This window comes from Ovis aries, chromosome 5, assembly GCF_016772045.2.
Source record: "Ovis aries strain OAR_USU_Benz2616 breed Rambouillet chromosome 5, ARS-UI_Ramb_v3.0, whole genome shotgun sequence".
Classification (NCBI taxonomy): Eukaryota; Metazoa; Chordata; class Mammalia; order Artiodactyla; family Bovidae; genus Ovis; species Ovis aries.
The window spans coordinates 38,375,530-38,402,815 of NC_056058.1; the positions used below are offsets into that span (position 1 = coordinate 38,375,530).

At 42.1% G+C, this 27,286-nt stretch overlaps 1 pseudogene; it reads right to left on the reverse strand.

Moving 5' to 3' along the window:
* Nucleotides 1-5,117: 5,117 nt before the first annotated feature.
* Nucleotides 5,118-5,500, reverse strand: LOC121819637 (nuclear transport factor 2-like; annotated as a pseudogene).
* Between the last annotated feature and the right edge of the window lie 21,786 nt (nt 5,501-27,286).

The following is a 27,286-nucleotide window of genomic DNA, read 5'->3' on the forward strand; positions in this document are numbered from 1 at the left end:
TGGATGCTCTTTAGAGGTGGGCTCAGGACAGGTAGGATTAACTAAGGATCATGAGTTGTCAGGAGGTGAGGGTGACTTAATGGAATAGTCACACATGCGTGTGGCAAGCAAGGGTGTGGGTGGTAAGAAAATAAGAGTCACTCCAAGATGGGTGCATTGTGGCATTTCACAGTTGCAGCAAAACCTTAGGAAAACCGTTTCCTGCGAACACATAGATACTTTACTGTGTCTGTCTTTCCTGCCTGTTCTTTTTAAAAAAAAATTTATTTATTAAAACCTTAGGAAAACCATGTTTCCTGTGAACGCATAGATGCTTTACTGTGTCTATCTTTCCTGCCTTTTTTTTTTTTAAATTTTTATTTATTTTGGCTGTGCTCGGTCTTCATTGCTATGCACAGGCTTCTCTAGTTGCAGTGAGTGAGGGCTACTCTTTAGTTGCTGAACTCAGCCTTCTCATTGTAATGGCTTTGTGCCTTGCAGAGCACGGGTTCTGGGCAAGTAAGATTCAGTAGTTGTGGCTCTCAGTCTCTAGAGCTCACCCTCGGGCTTGGTTCTCTTGAGGCAGGTGGAAAATCTCAGAGCAGGGACCGAACTTGTGTCTTCTGCACAGGCAAGCGGATTCTGAACCACTGTATCATGAGGGAAGTCCTCCTGCCTGTTTTCTCTGTCCACTCTGATTTTCAGTTTTGCTCCTGAATAGTCTTTGACTCTTTCTGGAGGGAATCAACCTGGCCATTGCAGTTCTTTGAATGTTCCCTTTCATTCTGTCTGTTCCTTAAGTGAGGTGAATCCCAGGATCCTGGAATTTCAGGAAGCTGGAGCTCAGGGAGAGAAAACTGGTCAAGGATCCCAGATGTGTGGGGATCAGGGTGGGGAAGGCAGAAGTCATGCACAATATGTTCGGCATATGCTAGGCTTACCATCTGCATTTTATCACTTAATGCACACTGGAATCCCAGGAAGCTGGAGCCCTAAGGGCCACATGAAGAGCTTGGAGTCTGTCCTGTAGGACAGAAGTGTTCACTACGTGCTGGATCCCACACTCTAAGGTGTGTCCTGATCCCTTCTCAGAGCATAGAACCTATGCTGGCCCCTTCATCTCTATCTAGCCTTCCTATTCAAGTGTGGTTTAACTCATATAACCATGGAGTACATTTATCTTAGTAGGTATTTTTTCTCAGTCAGTCTCAGGAACAGGGAAATCTTATTTCTGTTCCCTTGCTCTGCAGGTTGCCTAGATGCTGGGAGGCAGTAGATAAGTTTCTCTACTCATATATGATGATACAATACCTGGGTCACATGAATCAAACAAAATTTTTTGCATAAGTACTCCAGTGACAGGGGCTTCTCCAGTGGCTCAGTGATAAAGAATCCACCTGCAGTGCAGGATTTGCAGGAGATATGGGTTGGATCCCTGGGTGGGGAAGATCCCCTGGAGGAGGGCATGGTAACCCACTCCAGTACTCTTGCCTGGAGAATCCCATGGACAGAGGAGCCTGGTGGGCTACAATTCATAGGTTTGGAAAGAGTCAGACATGACTGAGTGACTTAGTGCACACACACGCACATCAGCACAGAGTCAGGGATACTTAGGAGGTACTTACACATCATAATCCCCCTTTCCTCCTCAGTTAGCTGTACATGAACTTTTAAACTTCTTAGTGTTCAACACCTGTAATTATAGTGCATCTCAGTTTGCGTTTCTGCTACTAAACACCTGGATGGTAGTCACTATGTATTTTTTTCCAGACATAGAGAATTCTGAATTCTAAGTCCTTATTCCTCAGATGTTCTGAGTGCTTTCACTAAATCTTTTAAACATAGTATGATCTATTTCAGGAATTTCCTGACACTATTGACCCTTCTAATTTTTCCGGTCTCCCTTCAGCCCCATTCCCTCAAGTTCAGTTTATTTCACGTGCAGATAGGAATGGCAGTGAGAGTCCTGTAATGGGTCAAAATGTATCCCACAACATGATATACTTAAATCCTGATCTCTTATTACTGTGGAAGTAGCCTTATTTGGAAGTAGGATCTTTGCAGTTGTGAACAAGTTATGACAAGGTCATACTGAATTAGAGTGAGCTTGAAGTCCAATGATGGGTTCTGTATGAGTAGGTCATATGAAGGTGGACACCAGGATGAAGGTCATGTGACCATGAAGCCAGAGATGGGAGTGGTGTTTCTACAAGGCCAGGAATGCCAGGGATTGCTGGTAATCACCAGACACTAAGAGAAAGCAAGGAAGGATTCTCCCCCTAGAGCGTGGTCCTGCCACACCTTGATTTCACACTCTGGCCTCCAGAACTGTGAGAGAAGAAATTCCTGTTGTTTCAGGTTACCCAGTCTGTGCGATCTGTTACAGCAGCCCTAAGGAACTAACACAGGCCTGGGTGCTTCCCTGGTAGACCAGTGGCGAAGACTCCGTGTTCCCAGTGCAAGGGGCCTGGGTTTGAGCCCTGGTTAGGGAATTAGATCCTGCATGCCCCAACTAAGACCTTGTGCAGCCAAATAAGTAAATATTAAAAAAGAAAAAACACAAAACACAGGCCTTGACCCACTCACCCTCAGACACCTACTAATTTGGCCTACAATATTAGAACACTTGTCACAGTCCTACTTCTGCTTGTTTATGATTATTTCCAGCCTTGCTCATAGTCTCTTGTAGATAAATTTGAGACCCCGCATTGAAACATGAAAGTTATCAGCTTTCCTCTGCCTTTTACCTCCCAGACCTACCTAACTGGTTAAAACTGACAGAGTCCCCCATTCATCTTCTCTTTTGCATTCTGGTTGTTTTTGTTGAGGTCATCTCCTCGGAACACGGAGGTAATTGCCAGCACATATGCTGTCCTAATCACTCTCCTCTTTGAGTTAATTCAAGTTAGCATTTACTGGGTGTCAACTCAGAGCAGCCTGGCTCAAGGGTGGGCAAATGGAGCTTCTTCTGAAAGACGGGAAAACCTCATTGGCACAACACGAAGATGAAATAAGTGGGTGAATGACCACTATGCAAAATACTTGTTATTTGGAGGGAGTTGTGTGACCAACCTGCAGATGAGGTTAGAGGCTAAAGAATTTGGATTTCACTTTGTAAGCTAATATTTCTCATGATTTTTTTGCCTGCGGCCCAAAGACATACAAATCATGATTCATGCCAATAATTTCTGCTCTATTCTATTGTGCAGAAAAAAGGCTGGAGTGTTGTTGGCAGATGCTCTCTTCAGCCAAACTCTACCCAGGTTTCCCTGAGCATTTTTTCAACTAGACATGACTTTTAGGCCTCCATTCTTGCTCAACATTGTCCAAATTTAGGAGGAATCCTGCTCAGTCAGTTTAACCAGAAGCCCCCACCCTCAAGATTTCTGATTACCCTTGAAATCTCTGATCAGGTTGCTCATCCTCCCCACCATCCCTCAGGTGATATCTGATCACCCTGGCCTGCCTTAAGCAAGAATCCCCTTAGGTCAGGTTGCTTTATCCTGAATGCCCCTTTACTCCAAAGGTTTTCCCTTGGTAATATTGTGTCCACTGACCTTGCTCCTTGGCTGTGAATTTCCACCTTTCCTTTTTGCCTTTGGAATTGAGCCCAATCATTCTTTCCACTGCAAAATCCGACTTCGGTGGTCTGTACACTTATCCCAGTAGTCCCCTGAATAAAGACTGCCTTATTGTGCTTTAAATAGTGTCATGAATAATTTTTCTTTAATACTCTTATAGGCTCTTTTGGGTCTTTTAACACAGTGGAATGTTAATGAAGTGTTCTCCTTAGGCTAAGGGAACTGTGATGTGTACCAGAGTTCAGTTAAGTATTTTGGGAAAACCCAGGAGAGAGATATGTGGGCTGCTTGCTTACTGACTTGACAAGAAAACAGACAGTTGTTAGTGAGTATGGGAGTTGGAGGCCAGAAAGTCAGCTACTCCGTAACTGTAATTGAATCCAGTCACTGACGAGGGTTCCTGTATGTCTCAGTCACCATTAGGTTCTGGAAAGGCATTGTCAGGTAAAAATCCTCTCCCAGAACTGTAGAAAGTCTGGGAACTAAAAACTCATCTTGTAGTAACTTGCTGAGAAATAACATCCTAAAGCCTGTGTTGTGGGCTTTGGGAATAAAGGTCTGGCTCCTAAACCTCATCACAAATAGTAATAGCCAGAATTCCGAATTGTAGAGTGGGCCCGGGGTCTGGCTCATGCTGGTAGCCTTCCTGGAGACTCCCCAGCTGTGTCAGAAGGGAGGCTACTGGGACTTAACAAATGAGACAGATGTACTGTCTATAACCAACTCGATGTGAACACAGCTGTCTTCCTCTTGTGGCCTGAATGATCCAGGTCTCCCAAGCTAGAAACAGATAGTTTAAATGTTACTTTGTATTCTTATTGTCTTTCTTTACATTATGTAGGCTAGTTGAAAGGTTATCATTTGCTTGTATCCTTGAAAGTGAAAGTGAAGTCGCTCAGTCGTGTCCTACTCTTTGCGGCCCCATGGACTGTAGCCTACCAGGCTCCTCCATCCATGGGATTTTCCAGGCAAGAGTACTGGGGTGGGTTGCCATTTCCTTCTCCAGGGAATCTTCCCAACCCAGGGATCGAACTCTGGTCTCCTGCATCACAGGCAGATGCTTTAACCTCTGAGCTACCAGGGAAGCCCTAGCCTCACTTAAAAAAAAAAAAAAAATCTGCCTTTATCCTCACAATTACTTGATATAATTGCTTGTTCTTTTTGTTGTTGTTAGGAAAATATTTATGGTTTTATTGCATGATGAGGCATTGAAACATCTGAAAAATCAGTATCTGGGTAGTGAGGCTTTCTCCTTCACTTTTATGGGTTACTAAAGCAATTTGTCAGTAGACTTCCAAAAAAAGAAAAATAGACAACCTTTTGCATTACTTAAGTCATTCCAAGGTGTATGCTGGTACAACACAAACTTCTATCAGATGCCGCTAGTCTAGGATCCAAATATCATGTAAAACAGCTCAGTAGAGCAGCACACTGCACTCATTCCCACCGAGGCCCTGCTCATTCGTTGATAATTAGGCGCATCTGGAGGAATGTGAATAGTTGAATAGTAAGTGGAAGAGGAAGAAGAAATAGCATGAATGGCTGTCTGGGAGGGGTTCAGCCCAAGTTGTGCAGGGCAAGACTGAACATGTCATTGGTACCAATCCAAGCAACCTTGATGCTCTTTAATAGGAACATCTGGTGGGACTGCATGATGGGGTTGTCACTGGCCTTGAGCTGGCCCACAACTGTGCTGATGATGCAACTATCCAGCATGGGCTGATGGTCCTGAGCCATGGTGCTGTGCTGGGTTTTCTGGAATGGAAGCTAGGCAATTTCTTCACAATGGCAGCTTTCCCTTGGAATTGCTGTCCTTCCCATGTGAAGCATGAAATATCAAAATAAACTGCTCTTAGTTGGATTCTATCATTATCAAATAACTGGTAGTAATGTTGAATGAAGCTGGAGCCAGTCTGTTCCCAAACTGGCTTGTCTCCCATTCTGGAGCATCACCCAGCCTCACTGAGACCCAAGGAGCTGGCACAATGGTGGCAGCAACCCAACTTGGTCTGCCTGTTTTGTTTTAAAATTTACTTGTTCTACTAGTGCAGAGTTAACACCCTGATAAATCCTCAGAAGTTATCCAGCATCAAACTTCTTAACTGAGTTGAAAACAAACCCTGGAAAAGTTAACGGTATTTAAGGAATTTCCAGGGACTCAACAAGTTCATCTGACCTCTGATTTCTGACTCTTTACAGGGACTGCTGCCTGGTCTGTTATAACAGAGCCTTCTGGTTGCTGGAGGCTGAACAGTCCATGCCCTTGGCCTTCTCTTCTGTTCTCCACTGGACCCTCCCACCTTTCATAATTCCTCCTTGTTGTTGTTCAATTCCTAAGTCATGTCTGACTCTTTGAGACCCCATGTGTTGAAGGAAGGGAACCCCTTTTCCAGGGCCCAAGACTGGGCTCTTGTCTGACACTCAGAAATGTATTTTCTAAGAAAAGAATAGTCACATAAGCTGACAAAGCAAAAGACTTTATTAAGAAGAGGTGCCCATGCAAAGAGGAGTAGGGTGTGGGAATAAAGGTCTGATTCCCACATGGCTCACAGTCTCAGGTTATTTGGTGATAGGATTAGTTTCAGGGTTTTCTCTGACGAGTCACTCTGACTCAGGGTACTTCCTGGTGGGTCAAGCATTGCTCAACCAAAATGGATGCCAGTGAGGATTCTGGGAGGTAGTAGGGCATGGGGAGAAACATCAATAACCTCAGATATGCAGATGACACCACCCTTTTGGCAGAAAGGGAAGAACTAAAGAACCTCTTGATGAAAGTAAAAGAGGAGAGTGAAAAAGCTGGCTTAAACCTCCACATTCAGAAAATGAAGATCATGGCATCCAATCCCATCACTTCATGGCAAATAGATGGGGAAACAATGGAAACAATGACAGACTTAATTTTTGGGGGTTCCCAAGTCACTGCAGATGATGACTACAGCCATGAAATTAAAAGACACTTGCTCCTTGGAAGAAAAGCTATGACCAACCTAGATAGCATATTAAAAAGCAGAGATATTACTTTGCTGACAAAGGTCCATGTAGTCAAAGCTATGGTTTTTGCAGTAGTCATGTATGGATGTGAGTCAGACTATAAAGAAAGCTGAGCGCAGAAGAATTGATGCTTTTGAACTGTGGTGTTGGAGAAGACTCTTGAAAGTCCATTGGACTGCAAGGTCCAATGAATCCTAAAGGAAATCAATCCTGAATATTCATTGGAAGGACTGATGCTGAAGTTGAAACTCCAATCCTTTGGCCACCTGATGGGAAGAACTGACTCATTGGAAAAGACCCAGATGCTAGGAAAGATCGAAGGCAGAAGGAGAAGGTGACAACAGAGGATGAGATGGTTGGATGGCATCACTGACTCAATGGACGTGAGTTTGAGCAAGCTCTGGGAGTTGGTGATAGACAGGGAAGCCTGGCATGCTGCAGTCCATGGGGTCACAAAGAGTCGGATGCGATTGAACTGAACTGAACTGAGGACACGGGGTGTCTCCTTTTGACCTCTTTCAAATTCATCCATTGGTGATGGCTTGTTAGTTCTGTGTTCCTTACTGGGACCTCCTGTCTTAAAATGTAATTCATGCAAATGGTTACTGTGGTGCCTGGCCAGGGTGGGCAGTTTCAGTCAGTGTGCTTCCCATAACTCATGGACTGCAGCATACCAGGCTTCCCTGTCCTTCACTGTCTGCCAGAATTTGCTCAAACTCATGTCCATTGAGTTAGTGATGCCATCCAATCATTTCATCCTCTATTGACCCCTTCTCTTCCTGCCTTCAATCTTTCCCAGCATCAGGGTCTTTACCAATGAGTCGGCTCTTCGAATCAGGTGGCCAAAGTATCAGTCCTTCCAGTGAATATTCAAGGTTGATTTCCTTTAGGATTGACTGGTTTGATCTTATTGTCCAAGGGACTCTCAAGAGTCTTCTCCAATACCACAATTTTTAAAGCATCAATGCTCTAAAGCTTCTATGCTCAGCCTTCTTCTTTATGGGCCAACTCTCATATCCATCTATGGTGGCTCAGACGGTAAAGCGTCTGTCTACAATGCGGGAGACGTGGGTTCGATTCCTGGGTTGGGAAGATCCGCTGGAGAAGGAAATGGCAATCCACTCCAGTACTATTGCCTGGAAAATCCCATGGACAGAGGATCCATGGGGTCGCAAAGAGTCGGACACGACTGAGCAACTTCACTTCCTTCTTTCACTTTGGCTATATGGACCTTTGTCCTCAAAGTGATGTCTCTCCTAGCCCATTTCAACCTGTGGACACCGCCCCCCACCACCCAGCACATACGCACACACACACACATTTCAACCTGTGGACATCGCCCCCCCCCCCCAACACACACACACACACACACACACACACACACACACACACACTTCAACCTGTGGACACCGCCCCCCTCAACACACACACACACGCACACGCACACACACACACACACATTTCAACCTGTGGACACCGCCCCCCCCAACACACACACACACATTTCAACCTGTGGACACCGCCCCCCCCCCAACACACACACACCAGGCTCTAGGAGTTTCTGGGGACCTGCCCTGCCAGGGTCAATTTCTTTGACACAGGGGTGGTTGAGCCTTACAAAGGCCATGAACTGAGGGAGGGATGGGCTGGCCATAACGGCGAGTCTAGAACTGTGGCTTCCTAGTCAGTCACTTCAGACTGGGAAGGGGAGGGTCCAGATGTGTGCACATCCAGCCAAGTACATTTCGCCCTGGCTCAGGAATTTCTGAGGGTGGGCAATGTATTTAAACAGCCTACCCCTTGGCGCTGCACTCCTGCAGATGACCAGACCCAGGAGCTGCCCGCCACAGTAGGTAATGACTCGTTAACAACTTTGGTTCTGTGACACCAACTCCGTTGTGAGAAAATCTCATGTTGGCCCTAACACCATTGTAAGGGTGAAATTGCGGGAGGCCTCGGGGATCAATATCTATTCCAAAAATGCCGTGCAGATGTTTGAAATCAGAATTAACCAGAATTTCAGTTCTCCCATTTCTAGGGTGAAAGGTTGTTTAAAGAAAATTTAAATACAAGTAATTTTCTTAGGGAGATTTCTGAAAAAAAGAAGAGGAAGAAGGAGAAGCTAGCAGGTTCATGCCTCTATTGTTCAGATTTGATGACAGAAATTGAAGGAATGAGCAGGAACAAAAGGCGTGGCACTCCCTGGGCTGTCTTGTGCCCACTGCTGGTCTGTGCCTGTGGGGATACCTCACATCTGCAAATAAAAAACTGTTCTTACAGTTGAGAACCATCGCTGCAGGGAAAATCTTGCCTGAGTTTGAGCTTCCATTTCTCAAACTACAGCTACCCTCCAGGTTTTGTGAATTTGCCTTCCCTCTCTTTCCACTTCCAGTGACTTCTCTGATAGCACCTTTTGCACATTTCCTGTTGTTGTTCTGAGTCTTTGTGACCCCATGGACTGCAGCACACCAGGCTTCCCTGTCCTTCACCATCTCCCCAAGCTTGCTCAAACTCATGCCCTTTGAGTCGATGATGCCATCCAACCATCTCATCCTCTGTCGTCCCCTTCTCCTCCTGCCCCCAATCCCTCCCAGCATCAGAGTCTTTTCCAATGAGTCAACTCAGCATGAGGTGGCCAAAGTACTGGAGCTTCAGCTTTAGCGTCATTCCTTCCAAAGAAATCCCAGGGCTGATCTCCTTCAGAATGGACTGGTTGAATCTCGTTGCAGTCCAGGGAACTCTCAAGAGTCTTCTCCAATACCACAGTTCAAAGGCATCAGTTCTTCAGTGCTCAGCCTTCTTCACAGTCCAACTCTCACATCCATACAGGACCACTGGAAAAACCATAGCCTTGACTAGACGTACCTTAGTTGGCAAAGTAATGCCTCTGCTTTTGAATATGCTATCTAGGTTGGTCATAACTTTTCTTTCAAGGAGTAAGTGTCTTTTAATTTCATGGCTGCAATCACCATCTGCAGTGATTTTGGAGCCCCCCCAAATAAAGTCTGACACTGTTTCCACTGTTTCCCCATCTATTTCCCATGAAGTGATGGGACCAGATGCCATGATCTTTGTTTTCTGAATGTTGAGCTTTAGGCCAACTTTTTCACTCTCCACTTTCACTTTCATCAAGAAGCTTGGGGTTTAAGAAAAAAAAAAAAATCTGCATGTTGCCTATTGAATGCCATTCAGAATGAGAACAGGGAGCTCTTTTAACCTGGATTGTTCTGTCCGGTATGACTTTTTGTGACCCCATGGACTGTAGCTGGCAAGGCTCCTCCATCCATGAGATTTCTGAGGCAAGAATACTGAAGTGGGTTGCCATTTTCTTCTCCAGGGGAGCTTCCGGACACAAAGGATGGAACCAGCATCTCTTGTGTCTCCTACATTGGCAGGCAGATTCTTTATCACTAGCACAACCTGGGAAGCCCTTTAAACCTGGGACCTTGCAGCAAATCCTCCTTTCCCAATAGGTCTTAGACTGGTGCATTTCACCCTGTGAGTTGCGCATGGGTTAATCAATGTAGTGGGCCAACAGTTTTTTTTTTTTTTAAATAGAAGAGACTGCTGCTGCTGCTGCCGCCAAGTTGCTTCAGTTGTGTCTGACTTCTAGCGACCCCGTGGACGGCAGCCCACCAGGCTCCTCCGGCCATGAGATTTTCCAGGCAAGAGTACTAGTGGAGATGAAATATCAGAGCACATTGTTCGAGTTTGGAAATGAATCCATAGCCTCAGGTATTTCTGAAATAGGGCTTTTGTTTTCTCAATATCTGCGACAAGGAAGAATGAGGGGAGTATCCATCATCAAGAAACCACTGGTTAACTTCACTACAGTTCCCACTTCCGCAATTTTATTGGTGCTTTTAGAGAACAAAAAGAGACACCCCCACCTTCCAAATACTGTTGGTTTGAATATCTACACTGCAGTCTGGGAAGTCCTCAAAAGTAAACACAATCTACAGTTGAAATCACAAGCTTTGAAATCTATCCTAAATAACCACAGATAAGGTGGAATTTGCATTTGGAAAGGGACCCAAATATACATTTAAAAGAGAAGTGGAGGACTCTCCCCTTTATGGGGAACAACAAAGAGAAACCAGACCTAGAGGGAGGAAAATGAAAGGAAATTTTTTGTTCCATTAACCTTTAGGCTTATAGGCTATGTCAGGGTAAGTATTGTTCCCAGAATTTTGTACCCATTTTGAATATACGTGCATATTTACATCAGTTCAGTTCAGTCACTCAGTCGTGTCCGACTCTGCGACCCCATGAATCACAGCACTCCAGACCTCCCTGTCCATCACCATTTCCCGGAGTTCACTCAAACTCACGTCCATCGAGTCGGTGATGCCATCCAGCCCTCTCATCCTCAGTTGTCCCCTTCTCCTCCTGCCCTCAATCCCTCCCAGCATCAGAGTCTTTTCCAATCAGTCAACTCTTCGCATGAGGTGGCCAAAGTACTGGAGTTTCAGCTTTAGCATCATTCCTTCCAAAGATACACATACATAAATATGTACTCAATAAAAGGTTAAATGTATTTCTTTGGCTTGCAGTTTTAGAAGTGTGAGAGACAGTAGCCATATCATTATATCATTAGTTCTTTATTTTTTTCAAAATTTATTTGGCTGCTTTCTGTCTTAGTTGTGGCAGGAGAGATCAGGCATTGTGGTGCGATGGCTTAGTTGCCCCAGGGCGCATGGGATCTTACTAGGGATCAAATCTGTATCCCCTGCACTGGAATGCAGATACTTAACCACTGGACCACCAGGGAAGTCCTTATCACGAGTTCTTAAAGGGCAGTCTTTGGAATACCTGTGTCGAATTCCAATTGTGTGTATAATGAAAACCCTGATTCCTGGCTCCTTCCAAAACCTTGCAAATGGCAAGCACTAAGTGGGAGTCTTTTCAACCTGCATTTAGCACCATCTGACCATCCTTTATCCTCAAAGAGCAGTGGAATCCTGTCCGCATCAAAACTAACTGGCGTTTTCTCTGAAAGCAAGGCTTCCTTAGTCATGGAACTGCTGGAAGGTGGACCCAAGAAATCTTCCTTTTTCTTAAGTTGAGGTGAGTTTCTGAAACACTGTAAACTTTGAACTGCGATAGATGATTCGAGTACACTCTAAAAGTTTTTCAGTCATTACCCCATAGATTCATATTTTTTGTTGTTTTCATTTGTTTTTGTTTGGTTCATCCTTGGCAGTGACAGTGTGGAGTTCCCTGTGGACCACCAAGGAATTCCCTCTTTTTTTTTTTTTAAATTAGCAGCAATTAGAACCGGACATGGAACTACTGACTGGTTCTGGATTGGGAGAAGAGTACATCAAGGCTGTATATTGTCACCCTGTTTATTTAACTTATATGCAGAGTGTATCATGCAAAATGTGGGACTGGATGAAGCACAAGTTAGAATCAAGATTGCGGGGAGAAATAGCAATATCAATCTGCACATGACACCACCGTTATGGCAGAAAGTGAAGAAGAACTAAAGAGCCTCTTGATGAAAGTGAAAGAGAGTGGAAAATTTGACTTAAAATTCAACATTCAAAAAATGAAGATCATGGCTTCTGGTCCCTACATTTCATGGCAATAGATGGGCAAACAATGGAAACAGTGACAGATTTTATTTTCTTGGGCTCCAAGATCATTGCAGATGGTGACTGCAGCCATGAAATTAAAAGATACTTGCTCCTTGGAAGGAAAACTATGACCAACTGCAGTTCAGCTCAGTTGCTCAGTCGTGTCTGACTCTTTGGGATCCCTTGGACTGCAGCACACCAGGCCTCCCTGTCCATCACCAACTCTCGGAGTTTACTCAAACTCATGTCGATTGAATCTATGATGCTATCCAACCATCTCATTCTCTGTTGTCGCTTTCCTCCTGCCTTCAATCTTTTCCAGCATCAGGGTCTTTTCAATGAGTCAGTTCTTCACATCAGGTGGCCAAAGTATTGGAGTTTCAGCTTCAGCATCAGTCCTTCCAATGAATATTCAGGACTGATTTCCTTTAGGCTCTACTGGTTTGATCTCCTTGTGTTGCAGGAAGGGGGACCCCTTCCAGGGTCCAAAACTGGGCTCTTGTCTAACACTCAGAAATGAATTGTCTGAGGAGACAAATCTCGTGCTGACAAAGCAAGAGATTTTATTGGGAAAGGGCACCCGGGTGGAGGGCAGTAGGGAAAGGGAACCCAGGAGAACTACTCTGCCGCGTGGCTCACAGTCTCAGGTTTTATGGTGATGGGATTAGTTTCTGGGTGGCCTTTGGCCAATCATTCTAATTCAGAGTCTTTCCTGGTGGCTCACATATCACTCAGCCAAGATGGATGCTAGAGAGAGGGATTCTGGGAAGTGGATGGACATGTGGTGTCTCCTTTAGACCTTTCCCGAACTCTTCCAGTTGGTGGTGGCGTATTAGTTCCATATTCCTTATCAGGATCTCCTGTCATAAAACAACTCATGCAAATGGTTACTATGGTGCCTGGCCAGGGTGGGCGGTTTCAATCAGTGTGCTTCCCCTAACACTTGCAGTCCAAGGGACTCTCAAGAGTCTTCTCCAACACCACAGTTCAAAAGCATCAATTCTTTGGCGCTCAGCTTTCTTCACAGTCCAACTCTCACATCCATACATGACCACTGGAAAAACCATAGCCTTGACTAGACGAACCTTTGTTGGCAAAGTAATATCTCTGCTTTTCACTATGCTATCTAGGTTGGTCATAACTTTCCTTCCAAGGAGTAACCATCTTTTAATTTCATGGCTGCAATCACCATCTGCAGTGATTTTGGAGGCCCCCCCCAAAAAAAAGTCTGACACTGTTTCCACTGTTTCCCCATCTATTTGCCATGAAGTGATGGGACCAGATGCTAAGATCTTAGTTTTCTGAATGTTGAGTTTTAAGCCAACTTTTTCACTCTCCTCTTTCACTTTTATCAAGAGGCTCTTTAGTTCTTCTTCACTTTCGGCCTATGGGTGGTGTTATCTGCATATCTGAGTTTATTGATATTTCTCCTGGCAGTCTTGATTCCAGCTTGTGCTTCCTCCAGCCCAGCATTTCTCATGATGTACTCTGCATCTAAGTTAAATAAGCAGGGTGACAATATACAGCCTTGACGTACTCCTTTTCCTATTTGGAACCAGTCTGTTGTTCCATGTCCAGTTCTAACTGTTGCTTCCTGACCTGCATATAGTAGTCATATGACTATATTATTATTTTAAAGAATATTTAAGAATCAGTAATTGATAAGTATTTAAAAAATAAAGATGTTGTTGTTGTTGTTTTTTTTTTTTTGGTTGTGCTGTGTAGCTAGTGGAATCTCAGTTCCACCATGAAGGATTGAACCTGAGCCATGGCTGTGAAAGCGCTGAATCCTAGCTGCTAAACCACCAGGGAATTTCCTAAAGATATTGAATTTTATTAAATATATCATGAGCCTTTTTATTAAATATATCATTTTGGTTCTATTAAAATGATGAATTATATAACCAATTTCTTTTCTTTTTTTTTTCACTTTTATTGAGTTATTATTGACATACAGAACTGCTTAAGTTTAAGATGTACAGCCGAATCACTTGACAGGTATATTGAAAAATGATTGTCAGAATAAGTTTATTTAACATTCATCATCTCATAGTTAAAAAAATAAAAAAGGAAAACCGTATTTTAGGATTTACTTTCTTAACAACTTTCAAATAGGCCATATAGCAGTGTTAACTACAGTCATTGTGCTGTGCATTACATACCCAGTGCTTATTTATCTTATAACTGGAAATTTGTACCTTTGACCATTTTCCTCCAATTCTTCCAGCTCCAGCTTCTGGTAACCACAAATTTGATCTCCATTTTGATGAGATTGCCTTTTAAAAAAATTTTCACGTATAAGTGATAACATACAGTATTTGCTTTTCTTTGTCTCACTTATTGCGCTTAGTATGATGCCCTCAGGGTTCATCCATGTTGCCAGAAATGACTGGATTTCTTTATTTTTTAAATCCATTTTTTCCTAATTTTTATTAGAGTAAAATTGATTTACAGTGTTGTATTAGTTTCTGCTGTTCATCAAAGTGAATCAGTTATATACACATACCCCCTCTTTTTTAGATTTCCTTCCTATTTAGGTCACCACAGAACACACAGAGTAGAGTTCCCTGGGCTATACAGTAGGTTTGCCTAAGTTATTGATTTTATATATAGTAGTGTGTATTTGTCAGTCCCAGTCTCTGTTCCTCCCACCCCGCTCCCTGCGTTCCTCCTTGATAGCCATACATCTGTTCCCTATGTCTGTCTCTATTGCTGCTTTGCAAATAAGATCATCTATATCGTATTTCTAGATTCCACATATATGCATTAATATACGATACTTGTTTATCTTCTGACGCACTTCACTCTGTATGATAGCCTCTAAGTCCCTTCACATCTCTGCAAATGGCACAGATTCATTCTTTTTTATGGCTGAGTAATGTTTCTTTGTATATATGCACCACGTCTTCTTTATCCATTCCTCTGTCGGTGGACATTTTTGTTGCTTCCATGTCCTGGTCATTGTAAATAGTATTGCAAGGAACATCAGGGTGCATGTATCATTTTGAATTATGGTTTTCTCGGGAGGGGACTGTTGGGTCATATGGTAGCTCTATTTTTAGTTTTTTGAGAAACCTCCATACTGTTTTCCATAGTAGCTGTGCCAATTTATAATCCCAACAACAGTGCACAATTTCTTAACATTGGAACTTTTCCACAACCCTGAAATTAACTGGCCACTCATCCACCACAGTTCACTGCACTCTTTTGATATGTTACTGGATCTGGGTATTTGTGTTTTCTTAGCAGCTTTGCAACTATATTCCAGTGTCTGGATTGTTGTTCAATCATTCAGTTGTATCTGACTCTTTGTGACCCTGTGGACTGCAGCACACAGGTTTCCCTGTCCTTCACTATCTCCCCAAGTTTGCTCAAATTCACATACATTGAGTCAATGATGCCATTCAACTATCTTATCCTCTGTTGCCCTCAATCTCCTTTTGCCCTCAATGTTTCTCAGCATCAGGATCTTTTTTAAATGAGTTTGCTCTTTGCATCAAGTGACCAAAGTATTGGAGCTTCAGCTTTAGCATAAGTCCTTCCAATGAATATTCAGGGTTGGCTTCCTTTCAGATTGGCTTGTTTGATCCTCCTAGCTGTCCAAGGGACACTCAAGAGTCTTCTGCAGCCCCATAATTGAAAAGCATCAATTCTTCAACATTCAGCCTTCTTTATGGTCCAACTCTTATGTCTGTACATGACTACTGGAAAAACCATAGCTTTGACTATATGGATCTTTGTCAGCAAAGTAATACAAAGAAACATTACTCAGCCATAAAAAAGAATAAATTTGTGCCATTTGCAGAGATGTGAAGGGACCTAGAGACTGTCATACAGAGTGAAGTGAGTCAGAAGATAAACAAGTATTGTATAGTAATGCATATATGTGGAATCTAGAAATACGATATAGATGATCTTTCTTCCAAGGAACAAGTGTCTTTTAATTTCATGACTACAGTCACTGTCCACAGTGATTTTGGAGCCCAAGAAAATAAAATCTGTCACTATTTTTACTTTTCCCCCATCTTTTTGCCATGAAGTGATGGGACTGGATGCCATGATCCTAGTTTTTTGAATGTTGAGTTTTAAGCCGGCTTTTTTCACTGTCCTCTTTCAATTTCATTAAAGGGCTCTATAGTTCCTTTTTACTTTCTGCCATTAAAGTGGTATCATCTATATATCTGAGGCTGTTACTATTTCTCCCAGCAATCTTTTCTCTTTTTTTTTTGCTTTTATTTTTAAAAATTAATTCATTTATTGTAATTAGAGGATAATTACAATATTTTGATGGTTTTTGCCATACATCAACATGAATTGGCCACAGGTACACATGTGTCCTCCATCACTGAACCCGCCTCCCAACTCCCTCCCCACCCTATCCATCTAAGTTATCCCCAAGCACTGGCTTTGGGTGCTCTGCTTTATGCACAGAACTTTCACTGGTCATCTTTTTTACATATGGTAATGTATATGTTTCAATGCTATTCTCTCAGATCATCCCACTGTATCCTACCACTGAGTCCAAAAGTCTGTTCTTTATGTTTCCTTTGCTGCCCTACAAGTAGGATCATTGGTGCCATCTTTTAAAATTCCATATAATATGCTAATATACAGTATTTGTATTTCTCTTTCTGAGTTACTTCACTCCATATAATAGGCTCTAGGTTCATTTACTTCATTAGAACTGACTCAAATATGCATTCTTTTTATAGCTGAGTAATATTCCATTTTGTATATGTGCCACAACTTCCTTATCCATTCATCTGTTGATGGACATCTAGGTTGCTTCCATGTCCTAGCAATTGTAAATAGTGCTGCAGTGAACACTGGCGTACATGTGTCTCTTTCAGTTTTAGTGTCCTTGGAGTATATGCCTAGCAGTGGGATTTCTGGATTATATGGCAATTCTATTCCGGTTTTTTAAGAAATCTCCACACTGTTCCATAGTGGCTGTACCAGTTTGCATTCCCACTAATAGTATAAGAGGGTTCCTTTTTCTCCACACCATCTCCAATGTTTATGGTATAGACTTTATGATGGCAGCCATTCTGACTGGTGTGAGATGATACCTCTTTGTGGTTTTGATTTGCATTTCTCTAATAATGAGTGATGTTGAGCGTCTCTTCATGTGTTTATTAGCCATTTGTATGTCTTCTTCGGAGAAGTATCTGTTTAGGTCTTTGCCCATTTTTTGATTGAGCTGTTTGTTTTCCTAGTATTGAGCTGCATGAACTAACTGTATATTTTGGATATACAAATATATCTCAGTTGTTGCAGTTGCTGTAATTTTCTCCCATTCTGAGGGCTGTCTTTTCACCTTGCTTCTGGCTTTCTTTGTTGTGCAAAAGCTTTTAAGTTTAATTAGGTCTCATTTATTTATTATTGTTTTTATTTCCATTACTCCAGGAGGTGGATCATAAAAGATCTTGCTGTGATTTATGTCAGCGAGTATGCTGCCTATGTTTTCCTCTAACAGTTTTATAGTTTCTGGTCATACATTTAGGCCTTTAATCCATTTTGAGTTTATTTTTGTGTATGGTGTTAGAAAGTGCTCTAGCTTTCTCCTGGCAATCTTGATTCTAGTTTGTGAGTCATCCAGCCTGATGTTTCACATGATGTATTCTGCATATAAGTTAAATAAGCAGGGTGACATACAGCCTTGAGGTACTCCTTTCCCAATTTGGAATCAGTCTATTGTTCCATGTCCAATTCTAACTGTTGCTTCTTGACCCACATACAGGTTTGACAGATAAGGTGGTCTGGTATTCCCATCTCTAAGGATTTTCCAGTTTGTTGTGATCTACACAATCGAAGGCTTTAGCATAGTCAGTGAAGCAGAAGTACATGTTTTTTTGGAATTCCCTTGCTTTTTCTGTGATCCAGTTTATGTTGGCAATTTGATCTTCTGTCCCTCTGCCTTTTCTAAATCCAGTTTGTACATCTGCAAGTTTTCAGTTCATGTACTGCTGAAACCTTGCTTGAGGGATTTTGAATGTAATTTTGCTGGCATGTAAAATGAGTGCAATTGTACATTAGTTTGAACATTCTTTGGCATTGCTTTCTTTGCGATTGGGATGAAAACTGACCTTTTCCAGTCTTACGGCCACTGCTGAGTTTTCCAAATTTGCTGGCATATTGGGTGCAGCATTTTAACAGCATCATCTTTTAGGGTTTGGAATAGCTTAGCTAGAATTCCATCACCTCAACTGGCTTCATTCCTAGGAATGCTTTCTATGGCCCACTTGATTTCACACTCTAGGATGTCTGGCTTCCTGGCCTTGCTGCTGCTGGCTGCCCTGGGGTCGATCTGCCACCCGCATGGCCTGCCTCCAGCAGAGTTCTGGCCCCTGCATTTCCTCTCCTCTTTCTCTGCAGCTCATTGTCCAGGTCCAGGGAGTCTGACTGCCCTGAGGGGTGCGTGCAGTGCTTTGGGACCTCCTGCCCCGCTGTGCTCCGAACTTGGGGCCCTGTCTGGATTAAACCTGGAAAAAATGATACCTTTCTTGGGGTCATGAAACAGAGGGCATAGGTAGGAGAGTGAGGAGCCAAGCAGAGCTAAACAGAGTTGAGAGCTATGAAGAAGCAGGAGACGACAGGCAGATACCTGGCTTTGCAGAGCCTTTTCTTCATTCTGTAGGTCTCAGGACTGAAACTTTCTTCCATACAGTAACCTTTATTGTCTTCCCAATCATAGGATGAAGACTTTAAAAGTCCTAAACTCACTGATTGTCCTAAACTGTATGACTTAAGCCATTAACTATTGTTAAATTAAAGGCAGTACTGTTTTTCACCCTATATTGTATCATATATAGTTTCCTAGAGACAAACAGTTCAGTGCCAAAGAATAGCTCCTATCTGGATTGCCAAGTGCTAGAAACCACTGCTTGTTTTCACTACCCACAGCAATATTTGCATATAGCTTTCATAATTTTAGTTCAGTTTCCCTGAAGAGAAAACTGACCTTTTGAAGTGACTCATGCAACTTCTTTTTACAAGTCTGACATCCCTAATGTAGTCTTCAGAGTTTCTGTAACACTCTAACAGAAATTTTGACTTTTTTTTAATTGGTAAAGGATAACACAATTATAATAGGATGTAAAGGCGGCAGATGGAGAGTTGAGAGACATTGACTACAGGTGTTCACCTACAGTTCTCAAAATGTGGTCAGGGAATCCTTGTGGAACCTGGCATCCTTTCAGAGGATATACAAGGTCAAAACTATTCTCATAATAATGTTGAGACATTATTATTTTCACTCTCATAAGAGTACAGTGGAATTTTTGGCAGGTAACATGATGTATAATATTGTACCGGACTGAATGCAGAAGTGGATTTGAGAATTCAGCTCTTCTCTACTAAATCAGACAGCAATGAAATGTGCAAAGTATAAAACAATGTTACTTCTCTCATTAGATATTTTTTAGTTTTAGGAGATAGTCATTTTTATGGAAAATAGTTTTATTATTAAAATAGGTTTATTATTGCTATTTTCAATAAATTACTGATTATTGAACATATTTTTCTCTGTTTTAATTTCTGGTACAGTAAATACTGGTCTTCCCTGGTGGCTCGGATGGTAAAGAATCCACCTGCAATGTGGGAGGCCTGGGTTCGATCCCTGGGTTGGGAAGATCCCTTGGAGGAGGACATGGCAACCCACTGCAGTATTCTTGCCTGGGAAATCCCATGAACAGAGGAGCCTGGTGGGCTACAGTCCATAGGGTCGCAAAGAGTCAGACATGACTGAGCAACTAAGCACAGCACACAGCACAGTAAATACCAATACATATGCTCCTTCCATAAATGCTCCCTGAGATTCTCATTTTTGAGAGTGTAAAGGGGTCTTTTACAGTTTTGATGTCACTAAATATATTCACCAGGCAAGAATACTGGAGAGGGTTGCCATTTCCTTCTCCAGGGGATCTTCCCGACCCAGGGATCGAACCTGTGTCTCTCATGTCTCCTGAGTTGGCAGGTAGGTTCTTCACCACTAGCGCCACCTGGGAAGCCTTAAAAATATTTGCTTAAGACTCTATTTTCTATTCATGTATGTAAGTGCCCAAATAGAGACGTATTTAAAGTACTTAAAATCAGACAAGTTTTGCTGGTATTTAGTAAACAAAGGGGGAGAAGGCAATGGCAACCCACTCCAGTACTCTTGCCTGGAGAATCCCACGGGCGGAGGAGCCTGGTAGGCTGCGGTCCATGGGGTCCGGAAGAGTGGGATACCATTGAGCAACTTCACTTTCACTTTTCACTTTCATGCATTGGAGAAGGAAATGGCAACCCATTTCAGTGTTCTTGCCTGGAGAATCCCAGGGACGAGGGAGCCTAATGGGCTCCCGTCTATGGGGTCGCACAGAGTTGGACACGACTGAAGTGACTTAGCAGCAAAGGGGTCTTTAGTGGTTCCCTTTTGAGAACTGCTGCTGTAGGCTTGAGAATGTTTTAAACCTTGAGCAAGCTAATCTTTCTAAGTTTTGGTGTATCCTTTTATAAAGTAAGAGTATTAGACTAGATGATTTCTAATATCTTTTTATTTCTAAACAATTGAAAAAGGCTTTCCTGCCTGTTCACAAGAGCTTTTTCTGTGAAAAGGTTTTGATGAAGGATGAACAGAAGGGCATTTGGTCACCCTAAGCAAGAGGGGAGGGGGGAGATGCCCCGTTACGGTGAGTGCTTCACCATTTGGGGCTCTTGGTTACAACAAGGGGGATTTCTCCCCCACTTCCTATAAGTAACTTTTTTTTTTTTTTTTGTGTCGACCACACAGCACGCGGAACTCCCCTGTCTTGGTAATGACCCCTTCAATAGAAGCAGGGAGTCTTAATCCATGGACCTCCTGGGAAGTCCCTTTAAGTAACTATATTATGTTCATCTAGAAAAATAACATCTTTCTCTAGTATCCTATCATTCACCTCTCTCCTGGAAATTCCAATACCTTGCACAATCTTTCCTTCAGTGACTAACTTTCTCCCTTCTCTTATTCTCTGCACTCTCTGATCCTTGCTGCACTCTCTGATCTTAGTCTCCTTAGCTAAGGAGGAGGGTGGAAGGGTTAGTGCTACTAACAATCATAACCAGCAGAGGGTAGCAGAGAGTAGCAGAAGCAAACTTGGCTTTTCCCCTCTAGTTAAGCAATGAGGTCAGCTGTCCCATTGTAGACCTGGCTAGGCCAGGCCAGGTGGCCAGTTTTGTTTAGAGAGGAGAGGAGAAGCTAAACCTAAGAAGTGTTGAGACCCCCTTACCCTCGTCCAAGACGCAGCTGGAACCAGGTTCTGGAAAGGAGAAGTGCCCAGAATGTGGGCAGGAAAAGCGTTGTGACAGCAGTTCCAGGCCACTTCCATTTTTTTTTTTCCTTTCCTTTTTTGTTTTGAGAATCCTTGTAAATTAAAAAAAGAAGAAGTGACAGAGCAGGGTTACGAAACTGTGGTGTGTTTTAAATATTTACCTTGAATAAACCTCCCATTTACAGAAAACTGAAGGTCCAGTGCAATGATAGGTTCTTTTTATTTAAAAAATTTTAAAAATATTAGTTATTTATTAAAAAGACTTCCCTTGTGGCTCAGCTGGTAAAGAATCCGCCTGCAATGGGGAGACCTGGATTCAACCCCTGGGTTGGGAAGATCCTCTGGAGAAGGGAAAGGCTACCCACTCCAGTATTCTGGCCCGGAGAATTTCATGAACTGTATAGTTCATGGGGTCACAAAGAGTGGGATACGACTGAGTGACTTCCACTTTCACTTTTTCATTAAAAGGACTAAGTTATGTTTGACATATAATGTTATATTAGTTTCATATGTACAACATAGTGGTTTAATATTTTTATACATTATGAAATAATTGCTACACTAAGTCCAGTTACCATTTGTTACCATTAAAGTTATATTACTGACTGTATTTTCTATCCTGAATAATACACCCTTTGATTGATTTATTTTATAACTGGAAGCTTGTTCTTCCTAATCACCTGCACCTATTTCACTTTCCCCGGCAACTACCAGTTTTTTCTGTCTATGAATCTATTCTTGTTTTTAGATTCCACATGTAAGTGAAATATGGTGTTTATTTTCCTCTGTGTGACATTTCACCTCTTGGTGGGTCCATCCATATTGTCACAAATGGTAAGATTTTATTTTATTTTTTTATGACTGAGTAATATGTATATATACCATATCTTCTTTTTTAAAATTAATTTATTTTTAATTGGAGGATAATTGCTTTACAATGTTGTGGCTGTTTCTGCCATACATAAACATGAATCAGCCATAGGTTTACATATGCTCTCCCCACCTGGAACCCTTCCCTCTCATCTCCCACTCCTGTCATAGAGCACCGAGTTGAGCTCCCTGTGTCATACAGCAAATTCCCGCTGGTTCTTTATTACACATATGGTAATGCATTGTGTTTCAATGCTACCCTCTCAATCCATCCCACCCTCTCCTTCCCCTGCTGTGTCCACAAGTCTGTTCTCTACATCTGCATCTTTATTGTTGCCCTGCATTAGGTTCATCTGTATCGTTTTTCTAGATTCCATATATGTGCATTAATGTATGACAGGATCTATGTTAAGTTACCTCCCTGCTGCTGCTGCTGCTGCTGCTGTCTCTTCGGTCGTGTCCAACTCTGTGTGACCCCAGAGATGGCAACCCACCAGGCTCCCCGGTCCCTGGGATTCTCCAGGCAAGAACACTGGAGTGGGTTGCCATTTCCTTCTTCAATGCATGAAAGTGAAAAGTGAAAGTGAAGTCACTCAGTCGTGTCTGACTCTTAGTGACCCCATGGACTGCACCCCACCAGGTTCCTCTGTCCATGGGATTCTCCAGGCAAGAGTACTGGAGTGGGGTGCCATTGCCTTCTCCAAAGTTACCTCACTAGAAGTGACTAAAATTTGTTCCTTTTTGTTGGCGAATAATATTCCTTTTTTCGGCCACACCATGTGACTGGTGAGATCTTAGTTCCCAGACCAAGGATCAAATCTGTACCCTTGGCAGTGAAATTTCACTGTGGCTTTGATTTGCATTTCCCTGACAATTAGTGATATTGAGTATTTTTCATGTGCTTACTGGCCACCTGTATGTCTTTGAAAAAGCGTTCAGATCCTCTGCCTGTTTTTTAATGCTTTTAAAAAAATTGATATTGAGTTGTATGAACTCTTTTTATATTAATAGTTTGTATATCAACCCCTTACTGGATATGTCATTTGCAAATATGACAGTTTTCTTTTGTGCACAAAAAGAATGAATGAAATATTTGACCTGATACAAAATTTTGAAATTTTTCTCTTTTTAGCACAAAGATCTCATTTTCGGACTCTAGGCAAAGTGGATTACATTATACTATTAGGAACGTGAGGAACAGCTGTTGTTAAATTGTTGTTTTGACATTTGTTAAAATGGTAAGGGAAACTTTATTTAGGACTATCAAAATAGCCCTGCCAGGAAATTCCCTTGTTGAGTTCTTTGGAGAATGAGTGAGGTATATATACATAGACATCTCTATATATATCAAATATAGTTCAAATTATATATTTGAATGCTTTATTTTATCTAGCTTTATTTAGATATAATTGACATATAACACTGTGGGAGTTTAAAATATACATATTGCTTTGATACATTTATATACTGAAAAATGTAATAATTCCATGTATATTCTTCTCCATCTGTGAGACCTGTCTCTGCCCCTCATCAAGGCTAATCATGGGTGACATGACAATAGGGGCCAAGGAGGTGCTCTTAGTGTACACTTCTTTCTAACTCTCTCTATTCACCTTAATTCTTCTTCCAAACTCAAAACCCTGCCCTCCTTTTTACCAACATCTGTCCTCAGAGGTGGTGTTGATGGCCACCTAAGTAAAGTAAATTTAAACCTCTACATTTTTTACAAGACGTAAAAAATTGTGAACAGACAATTCTGCATGTGAACTGAGAAGCTTGGGACTCTTTCCTAATGCCCCTGCTTTTGGAAGCAAATCAGTTGCCCCAAAGTCAGTTCCTCTAACACTGATTTGCCCAATGTTTAATTACATTTGCTCCAAAACTGTACAACTGACACTTAACTTTCACATATTTTAGGAAGCTTCAGTCTCTTTTGCAATATTGTATGTTAGATGGTATTTCTTACTTGCCTACAATTTATTATTAATATTTTATAAAAATTTAAAGCATATATAGTATGTAACTGGCTTTATTCTCAGGTTACTAATAAGAAAGGTACTTTCAGTTCTTAATATATGGTTTACTACATCCTGTTTGACTCTCTTCCTGGGGATTTTGCTCTTTTAAATGGATATTTACCAATATTCCTATTTTGCCTACTCATATGGAGCATGTGGGATGTGGGGCTAGCCTGCATGAGGCCCTGTTGTTTCCCATCTACTGACATTTGTAGATGCCATTTGGGTTCATGCTAGTGAAGAGCATGGAGATTTTCCATTGTCTTACAACTTGCCTGTTGTCTAGGTTTAATCCATTATTACCAGAGAACATGCTCTGTATGATTTAAATTCTTTGAATTACATTGAGGATTTTTTTTTTTTTTTTTTTACTCAGTGGTTCAGGGCATAGTATATTTTGATAAATGTTCCAGTGTTCCCCTGAAAAAAATATGTTTTCTACTGTTTTTAGGTAGAGTGGGCTATATATGTCAGTTGAATCCAATTAGTTGATTTTGGTGTTCAGTCCTTTTATCACCTTGCGTGTGTTAGTTGCTCAGTCATGTCCGACTCTTTGCGACCCCACTGACTGTAGCCAGCCAGGCTCCCCTGTTCTTGGGATTTCCCAGGCAAGAATACTGAAGTGGTTTGCCATTCCCTTCTCCAAGGGATGTTAAAGCTATTGTTTTTCCAATAATCATGTATGGATGTGAAAGTTGGACTATAAAGAAAGCTGAGAGCTGAAGAATTGATGCTTTTGAACTGCGGTATTGGAGAAGACTCTTGAGGGTCCCTTGGACTGCAAGGAGATCCAATCAGTCCATCCTAAAGGAAATCAGTCCTGAATACTTTTTGGAACACTGATGTTGAAGCTGAAATTCCAATACTTTGGCCACCTGATGTGAACAGCTGACTCACTTGAAAAGACCCTGATACTGGGAAAGATTGAAGGCGGGAGGAGAAGGGGACAACAGAGGATGAGATAATTGGATGGCATCACTGACTCAATGGACATGAGTTTGAGTAAACTCTGGAAGTTGGTGATGGACAGGGAGGCCTGGTGTGGTGCAGTCCATGGGGTCCAAAGAGTCAGACACAACTGATAGACTGAACTGAACCGAACATCCTTTTTTGCCTCTAGCAATTTTATTTTCTTGCAACATTTTTTTTTATCTGTGATGTTGATGGTTCTGGGTTGGAGATGTCAGGGAGTAAAAACACTTTTTCCTTCATCTTTTTAAATTCTCAATTGGGACCCCTGTAACTAAAGATAGGTTAACACAAGAAAAGTGTATGGATTTATTTAATGTAAATTTTACTTCTTTGGGGCTCAAATGGTAGAGTCTGCCTGCAATGATCCTTGGGTTGGGAAGATCCACTGGGGAAGGGAATGGCTACCCACTCCAGTATTCCTGCCTGGAGAATTCCATGGACAGAGAAGCCTGGTGGGCTACAGTCCATGGGGCTGCAAAGAGTTGGACATGACTGAATGAGTAACATTTTACATGACATAAGAGCCTTCATAAGGAAATGAAGACCTGAAAAGGCAATTAAACATAAACATTTTGATAGATTTATTGAAAAGTGGAAAGTCATGGAAAGATGTGATCAGACAGAAAAAGGGTATGAGCTAAGTGCAGTAAACTAGGGGGAACTTAGCAAGGCCTGTTCATTGATTCCTCTTTGTATCCCTTTAGGATCAGGATTTGCCTTTCTACCAGGTATAGGGAAGGTCCTCTTACCTGAGGATTTTATGATGTGCTTTGAGGAAAGGTCAGAAAGTCCTTCCAGCACATCCCATTTCTGAATTCCTTCAGCTCAAAATAGTCAACATACCAAGGTGCTACATTCTGGGGAGGATGAACTGAGTTTCATCACAGGAGTCTTTAGTGCCCTTCCTGGATATGTAGGAGGTGATAAGGAAACCCAGGAGCCTTTCATGGCTCAGTGAAACTATGAGCCATGCCGTATAGGGCCACTCAAGTCAGACAGGTTATGGTGGAGAGTTCTGACAAAACATAGTCCACTAGAGAAGGAATTGACAAACCACTTTAGCATTCTTGCCTTGAGAACTCCATGAACAGTATGAAAAGGCAAAGAGTTAGGACACTGAGAGATGCACCCCCCAGGTTGGTAGGTGTCCAATATGCTACTGGAGAAGAGTAGAGAAATAGCTTCAGAAGGAATGAAGAGGCCGAATCAAAGCAGAAAGCTTATTGTGGTGGCTTCTCTTGTTGCAGAGTATGGTTCTAGGGTGAGTGGGCTCAGCAGTTGCAGTTCCTAGGCTGTAGAGCACAGGCTCAATAGTTGTGGCACATGGGCTTAGTTGCTTTGTAACATGTGGGATCTGCTCGGATGAGGGATTGAACTTGTGTCTCGTGCATTGGCAGGTGGATTCTTTGCCACTGGCCATCTGAGAAACTCGAAATCATGTCTTATATTTAAGACTTTTGGCCGTTTTGAGTTTATTTTTTATATGATGTGACGAAGTGTTCTAACATCATTGATTTACATGCAGTTGTCCATTTTTCCCACACTGCTTGCTGAAGTGACTCTTCTCCACTGTATATTCTTACCTCCTTTGTTGAAGATGCATTTTAAAAATTAATTAATTAATTTTAAAATTTTATTTATTTGACTGCACCGAGTCTTATTTGCATCATGTAGAATCTAGTTCCCTGGCCAAGGATCGAACCTAAGTCCCCTGCATTGAGAGCCTGGAGTCTTAGTCACTGAACCACCAGGGAAATCCCCAAAGATTAATTGATATGTGGGTTTATTTATATGTGATATGTGAGTAATTGGTATGTGGGTTTATTTCTCTATTCTGGGAGAACTAGAGGTTATCTATGTATTCATTTATTTTTGGGTGTGCTGGGTCTTCATTGCTGCACATGGGCTTTCTCTATGCAATGAGTGGGGATTACTCTTCATTGTGTTACACGGGCTTCTCATCATGATGACTTCTCTTGTTGGGCAGCACAGGCCCTAGAGCACAC